Consider the following 12990-nt stretch of genomic DNA (forward strand, 5'->3'; position numbering starts at 1 on the left):
TATACACACTAGCGCCACCTGCCGGCCAGAAGACAAACTAAACACGGTTTTATAGACACTAGCGCCCTCTGCCAGCCAGACGCCAAACTTGACACGAATTTACAGACACTAGCGCCCTCTGCCGGCCAGAAGACAAACTAAACACGGTTTTATAGATACTAGCGCCCTCTGCCGGCCAGACGCCAAACTTGACACGAATTTACAGACACTAGCGCCACCTGCCGGCCAGAAGCCACACTTAACACGGTTTTATAGACACTAGCGCCCTCTGCCGGCCAGGCGCCAAACTTGCACGAATTCACAGACACTAGCGCCACCTGCCGGCCAGAAGCCACACTTAACACGGTTTTATAGACACTAGCGCCCTCTGCCGGCCAGAAGACAAACTAAACACGGTTTTATAGACACTAGCGCCACCTGCCGGCCAGAAGCCACACTTAACACGGTTTTATAGACACTAGCGCCCTCTGCCGGCCAGGCGCCAAACTTGACACGGTTTTTTTTTTTCGATGTTATTACTATTTCATACAACTTTTATATGTTACACCTCGACAAGTTCTTATATCCTACCGGCCAGAAGAAAAACTAAACACGGTTTTATAGACACTAGCGCCACCTGCCGGCAAGAAGACAAACTAAACACGGTTTTATAGACACTAGCGCCCTCTGCCGGCCTGAAGCCACGCTTAACACGGTTTTATACACACTAGCGCCACCTGCCGGCCAGAAGACAAACTAAACACGGTTTTATAGACACTAGCGCCCTCTGCCAGCCAGACGCCAAACTTGACACGAATTTACAGACACTAGCGCCCTCTGCCGGCCAGAAGACAAACTAAACACGGTTTTATAGACACTAGCGCCCTCTGCCGGCCAGGCGCCAAACTTGCACGAATTCACAGACACTAGCGCCACCTGCCGGCCAGAAGCCACACTTAACACGGTTTTATAGACACTAGCGCCCTCTGCCGGCCAGGCGCCAAACTTGCACGAATTCACAGACACTAGCGCCACCTGCCGGCCAGAAGCCACACTTAACACGGTTTTATAGACACTAGCGCCCTCTGCCGGCCAGAAGACAAACTAAACACGGTTTTATAGACACTAGCGCCCTCTGCCGGCCAGGCGCCAAACTTGACACGAATTTACAGACACTAGCGCCACCTGCCGGCCAGAAGCCACACTTAACACGGTTTTATAGACACTAGCGCCCTCTGCCGGCCAGACGCCAAACTTGACACGAATTTACAGACACTAGCGCCCTCTGCCGGCCAGAAGCCACACTTAACACGGTTTTATAGACACTAGTGCCCTCTACCGGCCAGACGCCAAACTTGACACGAATTTACAGACACTAGCGCCACCTGCCGGCCAGAAGCCACACTTAACACGGTTTTATAGACACTAGCGCCCTCTGCCGGCCAGGCGCCAAACTTGACACGGTTTTTTTTTTTCGATGTTATTACTATTTCATACAACTTTTATATGTTACACCTCGACAAGTTCTTATATCCTACCGGCCAGAAGAAAAACTAAACACGGTTTTATAGACACTAGCGCCACCTGCCGGCAAGAAGACAAACTAAACACGGTTTTATAGACACTAGCGCCCTCTGCCGGCCTGAAGCCACGCTTAACACGGTTTTATACACACTAGCGCCACCTGCCGGCCAGAAGACAAACTAAACACGGTTTTATAGACACTAGCGCCCTCTGCCAGCCAGACGCCAAACTTGACACGAATTTACAGACACTAGCGCCCTCTGCCGGCCAGAAGACAAACTAAACACGGTTTTATAGACACTAGCGCCCTCTGCCGGCCAGACGCCAAACTTGACACGAATTTACAGACACTAGCGCCACCTGCCGGCCAGAAGCCACACTTAACACGGTTTTATAGACACTAGCGCCCTCTGCCGGCCAGGCGCCAAACTTGCACGAATTCACAGACACTAGCGCCACCTGCCGGCCAGAAGCCACACTTAACACGGTTTTATAGACACTAGCGCCCTCTGCCGGCCAGAAGACAAACTAAACACGGTTTTATAGACACTAGCGCCCTCTGCCGGCCAGGCGCCAAACTTGACACGAATTTACAGACACTAGCGCCACCTGCCGGCCAGAAGCCACACTTAACACGGTTTTATAGACACTAGCGCCCTCTGCCGGCCAGGCGCCAAACTTGACACGAATTTACAGACACTAGCGCCCTCTGCCGGCCAGAAGCCACACTTAACACGGTTTTATAGACACTAGTGCCCTCTACCGGCCAGACGCCAAACTTGACACGAATTTACAGACACTAGCGCCACCTGCCGGCCAGAAGCCACACTTAACACGGTTTTATAGACACTAGCGCCCTCTGCCGGCCAGGCGCCAAACTTGACACGGTTTTTTTTTTTCGATGTTATTACTATTTCATACAACTTTTATATGTTACACCTCGACAAGTTCTTATATCCTACCGGCCAGAAGAAAAACTAAACACGGTTTTATAGACACTAGCGCCACCTGCCGGCAAGAAGACAAACTAAACACGGTTTTATAGACACTAGCGCCCTCTGCCGGCCTGAAGCCACGCTTAACACGGTTTTATACACACTAGCGCCACCTGCCGGCCAGAAGACAAACTAAACACGGTTTTATAGACACTAGCGCCCTCTGCCAGCCAGACGCCAAACTTGACACGAATTTACAGACACTAGCGCCCTCTGCCGGCCAGAAGACAAACTAAACACGGTTTTATAGACACTAGCGCCCTCTGCCGGCCAGACGCCAAACTTGACACGAATTTACAGACACTAGCGCCACCTGCCGGCCAGAAGCCACACTTAACACGGTTTTATAGACACTAGCGCCCTCTGCCGGCCAGGCGCCAAACTTGCACGAATTCACAGACACTAGCGCCACCTGCCGGCCAGAAGCCACACTTAACACGGTTTTATAGACACTAGCGCCCTCTGCCGGCCAGAAGACAAACTAAACACGGTTTTATAGACACTAGCGCCACCTGCCGGCCAGAAGCCACACTTAACACGGTTTTATAGACACTAGCGCCCTCTGCCGGCCAGGCGCCAAACTTGACACGGTTTTTTTTTTTCGATGTTATTACTATTTCATACAACTTTTATATGTTACACCTCGACAAGTTCTTATATCCTACCGGCCAGAAGAAAAACTAAACACGGTTTTATAGACACTAGCGCCACCTGCCGGCAAGAAGACAAACTAAACACGGTTTTAGAGACACTAGCGCCCTCTGCCGGCCTGAAGCCACGCTTAACACGGTTTTATACACACTAGCGCCACCTGCCGGCCAGAAGACAAACTAAACACGGTTTTATAGACACTAGCGCCCTCTGCCAGCCAGACGCCAAACTTGACACGAATTTACAGACACTAGCGCCCTCTGCCGGCCAGAAGACAAACTAAACACGGTTTTATAGACACTAGCGCCCTCTGCCGGCCAGACGCCAAACTTGACACGAATTTACAGACACTAGCGCCACCTGCCGGCCAGAAGCCACACTTAACACGGTTTTATAGACACTAGCGCCCTCTGCCGGCCAGGCGCCAAACTTGCACGAATTCACAGACACTAGCGCCACCTGCCGGCCAGAAGCCACACTTAACACGGTTTTATAGACACTAGCGCCACCTGCCGGCCAGAAGACAAACTAAACACGGTTTTATAGACACTAGCGCCCTCTGCCGGCCAGGCGCCAAACTTGACACGAATTTACAGACACTAGCGCCACCTGCCGGCCAGAAGCCACACTTAACACGGTTTTATAGACACTAGCGCCCTCTGCCGGCCAGGCGCCAAACTTGCACGAATTTACAGACACTAGCGCCCTCTGCCGGCCAGAAGCCACACTTAACACGGTTTTATAGACACTAGTGCCCTCTACCGGCCAGACGCCAAACTTGACACGAATTTACAGACACTAGCGCCACCTGCCGGCCAGAAGCCACACTTAACACGGTTTTATAGACACTAGCGCCCTCTGCCGGCCAGGCGCCAAACTTGACACGGTTTTTTTTTTTCGATGTTATTACTATTTCATACAACTTTTATATGTTACACCTCGACAAGTTCTTATATCCTACCGGCCAGAAGAAAAACTAAACACGGTTTTATAGACACTAGCGCCACCTGCCGGCAAGAAGACAAACTAAACACGGTTTTATAGACACTAGCGCCCTCTGCCGGCCTGAAGCCACGCTTAACACGGTTTTATACACACTAGCGCCACCTGCCGGCCAGAAGACAAACTAAACACGGTTTTATAGACACTAGCGCCCTCTGCCAGCCAGACGCCAAACTTGACACGAATTTACAGACACTAGCGCCCTCTGCCGGCCAGAAGACAAACTAAACACGGTTTTATAGACACTAGCGCCCTCTGCCGGCCAGACGCCAAACTTGACACGAATTTACAGACACTAGCGCCACCTGCCGGCCAGAAGCCACACTTAACACGGTTTTATAGACACTAGCGCCCTCTGCCGGCCAGGCGCCAAACTTGCACGAATTCACAGACACTAGCGCCACCTGCCGGCCAGAAGCCACACTTAACACGGTTTTATAGACACTAGTGCCCTCTACCGGCCAGACGCCAAACTTGACACGAATTTACAGACACTAGCGCCACCTGCCGGCCAGAAGCCACACTTAACACGGTTTTATAGACACTAGCGCCCTCTGCCGGCCAGACGCCAAACTTGACACGAATTTACAGACACTAGCGCCACCTGCCGGCCAGAAGCCACACTTAACACGGTTTTATAGACACTAGCGCCCTCTGCCGGCCAGGCGCGAAACTTGCACGAATTCACAGACACTAGCGCCACCTGCCGGCCAGAAGCCACACTTAACACGAATTTACAGACACTAGCGCCACCTGCCGGCCAGAAGACAAACTAAACACGGTTTTATAGACACTAGCGCCCTCTGCCGGCCAGGCGCCAAACTTGACACGAATTTACAGACACTAGCGCCCTCTGCCGGCCAGAAGCCACACTTAACACGGTTTTATAGACACTAGTGCCCTCTACCGGCCAGACGCCAAACTTGACACGAATTTACAGACACTAGCGCCACCTGCCGGCCAGAAGCCACACTTAACACGGTTTTATAGACACTAGCGCCCTCTGCCGGCCAGGCGCCAAACTTGACACGGTTTTTTTTTTTCGATGTTATTACTATTTCATACAACTTTTATATGTTACACCTCGACAAGTTCTTATATCCTACCGGCCAGAAGAAAAACTAAACACGGTTTTATAGACACTAGCGCCACCTGCCGGCAAGAAGACAAACTAAACACGGTTTTATAGACACTAGCGCCCTCTGCCGGCCTGAAGCCACGCTTAACACGGTTTTATACACACTAGCGCCACCTGCCGGCCAGAAGACAAACTAAACACGGTTTTATAGACACTAGCGCCCTCTGCCAGCCAGACGCCAAACTTGACACGAATTTACAGACACTAGCGCCCTCTGCCGGCCAGAAGACAAACTAAACACGGTTTTATAGATACTAGCGCCCTCTGCCGGCCAGACGCCAAACTTGACACGAATTTACAGACACTAGCGCCACCTGCCGGCCAGAAGCCACACTTAACACGGTTTTATAGACACTAGCGCCCTCTGCCGGCCAGGCGCCAAACTTGCACGAATTCACAGACACTAGCGCCACCTGCCGGCCAGAAGCCACACTTAACACGGTTTTATAGACACTAGCGCCCTCTGCCGGCCAGAAGACAAACTAAACACGGTTTTATAGACACTAGCGCCACCTGCCGGCCAGAAGCCACACTTAACACGGTTTTATAGACACTAGCGCCCTCTGCCGGCCAGGCGCCAAACTTGACACGGTTTTTTTTTTCGATGTTATTACTATTTCATACAACTTTTATATGTTACACCTCGACAAGTTCTTATATCCTACCGGCCAGAAGAAAAACTAAACACGGTTTTATAGACACTAGCGCCACCTGCCGGCAAGAAGACAAACTAAACACGGTTTTATAGACACTAGCGCCCTCTGCCGGCCTGAAGCCACGCTTAACACGGTTTTATACACACTAGCGCCACCTGCCGGCCAGAAGACAAACTAAACACGGTTTTATAGACACTAGCGCCCTCTGCCAGCCAGACGCCAAACTTGACACGAATTTACAGACACTAGCGCCCTCTGCCGGCCAGAAGACAAACTAAACACGGTTTTATAGACACTAGCGCCCTCTGCCGGCCAGGCGCCAAACTTGCACGAATTCACAGACACTAGCGCCACCTGCCGGCCAGAAGCCACACTTAACACGGTTTTATAGACACTAGCGCCCTCTGCCGGCCAGGCGCCAAACTTGCACGAATTCACAGACACTAGCGCCACCTGCCGGCCAGAAGCCACACTTAACACGGTTTTATAGACACTAGCGCCCTCTGCCGGCCAGAAGACAAACTAAACACGGTTTTATAGACACTAGCGCCCTCTGCCGGCCAGGCGCCAAACTTGACACGAATTTACAGACACTAGCGCCACCTGCCGGCCAGAAGCCACACTTAACACGGTTTTATAGACACTAGCGCCCTCTGCCGGCCAGACGCCAAACTTGACACGAATTTACAGACACTAGCGCCCTCTGCCGGCCAGAAGCCACACTTAACACGGTTTTATAGACACTAGTGCCCTCTACCGGCCAGACGCCAAACTTGACACGAATTTACAGACACTAGCGCCACCTGCCGGCCAGAAGCCACACTTAACACGGTTTTATAGACACTAGCGCCCTCTGCCGGCCAGGCGCCAAACTTGACACGGTTTTTTTTTTTCGATGTTATTACTATTTCATACAACTTTTATATGTTACACCTCGACAAGTTCTTATATCCTACCGGCCAGAAGAAAAACTAAACACGGTTTTATAGACACTAGCGCCACCTGCCGGCAAGAAGACAAACTAAACACGGTTTTATAGACACTAGCGCCCTCTGCCGGCCTGAAGCCACGCTTAACACGGTTTTATACACACTAGCGCCACCTGCCGGCCAGAAGACAAACTAAACACGGTTTTATAGACACTAGCGCCCTCTGCCAGCCAGACGCCAAACTTGACACGAATTTACAGACACTAGCGCCCTCTGCCGGCCAGAAGACAAACTAAACACGGTTTTATAGACACTAGCGCCCTCTGCCGGCCAGACGCCAAACTTGACACGAATTTACAGACACTAGCGCCACCTGCCGGCCAGAAGCCACACTTAACACGGTTTTATAGACACTAGCGCCCTCTGCCGGCCAGGCGCCAAACTTGCACGAATTCACAGACACTAGCGCCACCTGCCGGCCAGAAGCCACACTTAACACGGTTTTATAGACACTAGCGCCCTCTGCCGGCCAGAAGACAAACTAAACACGGTTTTATAGACACTAGCGCCCTCTGCCGGCCAGGCGCCAAACTTGACACGAATTTACAGACACTAGCGCCACCTGCCGGCCAGAAGCCACACTTAACACGGTTTTATAGACACTAGCGCCCTCTGCCGGCCAGGCGCCAAACTTGACACGAATTTACAGACACTAGCGCCCTCTGCCGGCCAGAAGCCACACTTAACACGGTTTTATAGACACTAGTGCCCTCTACCGGCCAGACGCCAAACTTGACACGAATTTACAGACACTAGCGCCACCTGCCGGCCAGAAGCCACACTTAACACGGTTTTATAGACACTAGCGCCCTCTGCCGGCCAGGCGCCAAACTTGACACGGTTTTTTTTTTTCGATGTTATTACTATTTCATACAACTTTTATATGTTACACCTCGACAAGTTCTTATATCCTACCGGCCAGAAGAAAAACTAAACACGGTTTTATAGACACTAGCGCCACCTGCCGGCAAGAAGACAAACTAAACACGGTTTTATAGACACTAGCGCCCTCTGCCGGCCTGAAGCCACGCTTAACACGGTTTTATACACACTAGCGCCACCTGCCGGCCAGAAGACAAACTAAACACGGTTTTATAGACACTAGCGCCCTCTGCCAGCCAGACGCCAAACTTGACACGAATTTACAGACACTAGCGCCCTCTGCCGGCCAGAAGACAAACTAAACACGGTTTTATAGACACTAGCGCCCTCTGCCGGCCAGACGCCAAACTTGACACGAATTTACAGACACTAGCGCCACCTGCCGGCCAGAAGCCACACTTAACACGGTTTTATAGACACTAGCGCCCTCTGCCGGCCAGGCGCCAAACTTGCACGAATTCACAGACACTAGCGCCACCTGCCGGCCAGAAGCCACACTTAACACGGTTTTATAGACACTAGTGCCCTCTACCGGCCAGACGCCAAACTTGACACGAATTTACAGACACTAGCGCCACCTGCCGGCCAGAAGCCACACTTAACACGGTTTTATAGACACTAGCGCCCTCTGCCGGCCAGACGCCAAACTTGACACGAATTTACAGACACTAGCGCCACCTGCCGGCCAGAAGCCACACTTAACACGGTTTTATAGACACTAGCGCCCTCTGCCGGCCAGGCGCGAAACTTGCACGAATTCACAGACACTAGCGCCACCTGCCGGCCAGAAGCCACACTTAACACGAATTTACAGACACTAGCGCCACCTGCCGGCCAGAAGACAAACTAAACACGGTTTTATAGACACTAGCGCCCTCTGCCGGCCAGGCGCCAAACTTGACACGATTTTACAGACACTAGCGCCCTCTGCCGGCCAGAAGCCACACTTAACACGGTTTTATAGACACTAGTGCCCTCTACCGGCCAGACGCCAAACTTGACACGAATTTACAGACACTAGCGCCACCTGCCGGCCAGAAGCCACACTTAACACGGTTTTATAGACACTAGCGCCCTCTGCCGGCCAGGCGCCAAACTTGACACGGTTTTTTTTTTTCGATGTTATTACTATTTCATACAACTTTTATATGTTACACCTCGACAAGTTCTTATATCCTACCGGCCAGAAGAAAAACTAAACACGGTTTTATAGACACTAGCGCCACCTGCCGGCAAGAAGACAAACTAAACACGGTTTTATAGACACTAGCGCCCTCTGCCGGCCTGAAGCCACGCTTTACACGGTTTTATACACACTAGCGCCACCTGCCGGCCAGAAGACAAACTAAACACGGTTTTATAGACACTAGCGCCCTCTGCCAGCCAGACGCCAAACTTGACACGAATTTACAGACACTAGCGCCCTCTGCCGGCCAGAAGACAAACTAAACACGGTTTTATAGATACTAGCGCCCTCTGCCGGCCAGACGCCAAACTTGACACGAATTTACAGACACTAGCGCCACCTGCTGGCCAGAAGCCACACTTAACACGGTTTTATAGACACTAGCGCCCTCTGCCGGCCAGGCGCCAAACTTGCACGAATTCACAGACACTAGCGCCACCTGCCGGCCAGAAGCCACACTTAACACGGTTTTATAGACACTAGCGCCCTCTGCCGGCCAGAAGACAAACTAAACACGGTTTCATAGACACTAGCGCCACCTGCCGGCCAGAAGCCACACTTAACACGGTTTTATAGACACTAGCGCCCTCTGCCGGCCAGGCGCCAAACTTGACACGGTTTTTTTTTTCGATGTTATTACTATTTCATACAACTTTTATATGTTACACCTCGACAAGTTCTTATATCCTACCGGCCAGAAGAAAAACTAAACACGGTTTTATAGACACTAGCGCCACCTGCCGGCAAGAAGACAAACTAAACACGGTTTTATAGACACTAGCGCCCTCTGCCGGCCAGAAGCCACGCTTAACACGGTTTTATACACACTAGCGCCACCTGCCGGCCAGAAGACAAACTAAACACGGTTTTATAGACACTAGCGCCCTCTGCCAGCCAGACGCCAAACTTGACACGAATTTACAGACACTAGCGCCCTCTGCCGGCCAGAAGACAAACTAAACACGGTTTTATAGACACTAGCGCCCTCTGCCGGCCAGACGCCAAACTTGACACGAATTTACAGACACTAGCGCCACCTGCCGGCCAGAAGCCACACTTAACACGGTTTTATAGACACTAGCGCCCTCTGCCGGCCAGGCGCCAAACTTGCACGAATTCACAGACACTAGCGCCACCTGCCGGCCAGAAGCCACACTTAACACGGTTTTATAGACACTAGCGCCCTCTGCCGGCCAGGCGCCAAACTTGACACGAATTTACAGACACTAGCGCCCTCTGCCGGCCAGAAGCCACACTTAACACGGTTTTATAGACACTAGTGCCCTCTACCGGCCAGACGCCAAACTTGACACGAATTTACAGACACTAGCGCCACCTGCCGGCCAGAAGCCACACTTAACACGGTTTTATAGACACTAGCGCCCTCTGCCGGCCAGGCGCCAAACTTGACACGGTTTTTTTTTTTCGATGTTATTACTATTTCATACAACTTTTATATGTTACACCTCGACAAGTTCTTATATCCTACCGGCCAGAAGAAAAACTAAACACGGTTTTATAGACACTAGCGCCCTCTGCCGGCCAGACGCCAAACTTGACACGAATTTACAGACACTAGCGCCATCTGCCGGCCAGAAGCCACACTTAACACGGTTTTATAGACACTAGTGCCCTCTACCGGCCAGACGCCAAACTTGACACGAATTTACAGACACTAGCGCCACCTGCCGGCCAGAAGCCACACTTAACACGGTTTTATAGACACTAGCGCCCTCTGCCGGCCAGGCGCCAAACTTGACACGGTTTTATAGACACTAGCGCCACCTGCCGGCCAGAAGACAAACTTAACACGGTTTTATAGACACTAGCGCCCTCTGCCGGCCAGGCGCCAAACTTTCAATTTTCGCAATTCATCTTTTTCGACAAGTTCCTAAGTCGAGCGGAATAAAATTTCACAATAATTGTTTTTTATTATTATCACTAATTTTATACAACTTTTATATAATGCACCTCGGACGTTCATACATCGAGCGGTCATCTAATTTCATAATACTGTTTTCCGTTATTGTTAATACTTTTCATAACACTTTTATATAATATACCTCGAACGGCTCCTACATACAAAACATCTCCATTCAATTTTCGCAATTCATCTTTTTCGACAAGTTCTTATATCGAGCGGAATATAATTTCATACTACTTGTTTTTCATTATTATCACTAATTTAATACAACTTTTATATAATACATCTCGGACGTTCATACATCGAGCGGCGATCTAATTTCATAATACTTTTTTCCGTTATTGTTAATATTTTCATAGCACTTTTATATTATATACCTCGAACGGCTCCTACATAAAAAACAACTCCATTCAACTTTCACAATTCATCTTTTTCGACAAGTTCCTAAGTCGAGCGGAATATAATTTCATACTACTTGTTTTTCATTATTATCACTAATTTAATACAACTTTTATATAATACATCTCGGACGTTCATACATCGAGCGGCGATCTAATTTCATAATACTTTTTTCCGTTATTGTTAATATTTTCATAGCACTTTTATATAATATACCTCGAACGGCTCCTACATACAAAACATCTCCATTCAACTTTCACAATTCATCTTTTTCGACAAGTTCATATATTTAGGGAAAATCTCATTTCATAATACTTGTTTTTCATAATTATTACTATTTTCATACAACTTTTATATAATACATCTCGTACGTTCGTTCATCGAGCGGCGATCTAATTTCATAATACATTTTTTCCGTTATTGTTAATATTTTCCATAACACTTTTATATAATATACCTCGAACGGTTCCTACATACAAAACATCTCCATTCAACTTTCACAATTCATCTTTTTCGACAAGTTCATATATTTAGGGAAAATCTCATTTCATAATACTTGTTTTTCATAATTATTACTATTTTCATACAACTTTTATATAATACATCTCGTACGTTCGTTCATCGAGCGGCGATCTAATTTCATAATACATTTTTTCCGTTATTGTCAATATTTTCCATAACACTTTTATATAATATACCTCGAACGGTTCCTACATACAAAACATCTCCATTCAACTTTCACAATTTATCTTTTTCGACAAGTTCATATATTTAGGGAAAATCTCATTTCATAATACTTGTTTTTCATAATTATTACTATTTTCATACAACTTTTATATAATACATCTCGTACGTTCGTTCATCGAGCGGCGATCTAATTTCATAATACATTTTTTCCGTTATTGTTAATATTTTCCATAACACTTTTATATAATATACCTCGAACGGCTCCTACATACAAAACATCTCCATTCAATTTTCGCAATTCATCTTTTTCGACAAGTTCTTATATCGAGCGGAATATAATTTCATACTACTTGTTTTTCATTATTATCACTAATTTAATACAACTTTTATATAATACATCTCGGACGTTCATACATCGAGCGGCGATCTAATTTCATAATACTTTTTTCCGTTATTGTTAATATTTTCATAGCACTTTTATATTATATACCTCGAACGGCTCCTACATAAAAAACAACTCCATTCAACTTTCACAATTCATCTTTTTCGACAAGTTCCTAAGTCGAGCGGAATATAATTTCATACTACTTGTTTTTCATTATTATCACTAATTTAATACAACTTTTATATAATACATCTCGGACGTTCATACATCGAGCGGCGATCTAATTTCATAATACTTTTTTCCGTTATTGTTAATATTTTCATAGCACTTTTATATAATATACCTCGAACGGCTCCTACATACAAAACATCTCCATTCAACTTTCACAATTCATCTTTTTCGACAAGTTCATATATTTAGGGAAAATCTCATTTCATAATACTTGTTTTTCATAATTATTACTATTTTCATACAACTTTTATATAATACATCTCGTACGTTCGTTCATCGAGCGGCGATCTAATTTCATAATACATTTTTTCCGTTATTGTCAATATTTTCCATAACACTTTTATATAATATACCTCGAACGG

This window comes from Diorhabda sublineata, unplaced genomic scaffold (assembly GCF_026230105.1).
Source record: "Diorhabda sublineata isolate icDioSubl1.1 unplaced genomic scaffold, icDioSubl1.1 Dsub_69, whole genome shotgun sequence".
Classification (NCBI taxonomy): Eukaryota; Metazoa; Arthropoda; class Insecta; order Coleoptera; family Chrysomelidae; genus Diorhabda; species Diorhabda sublineata.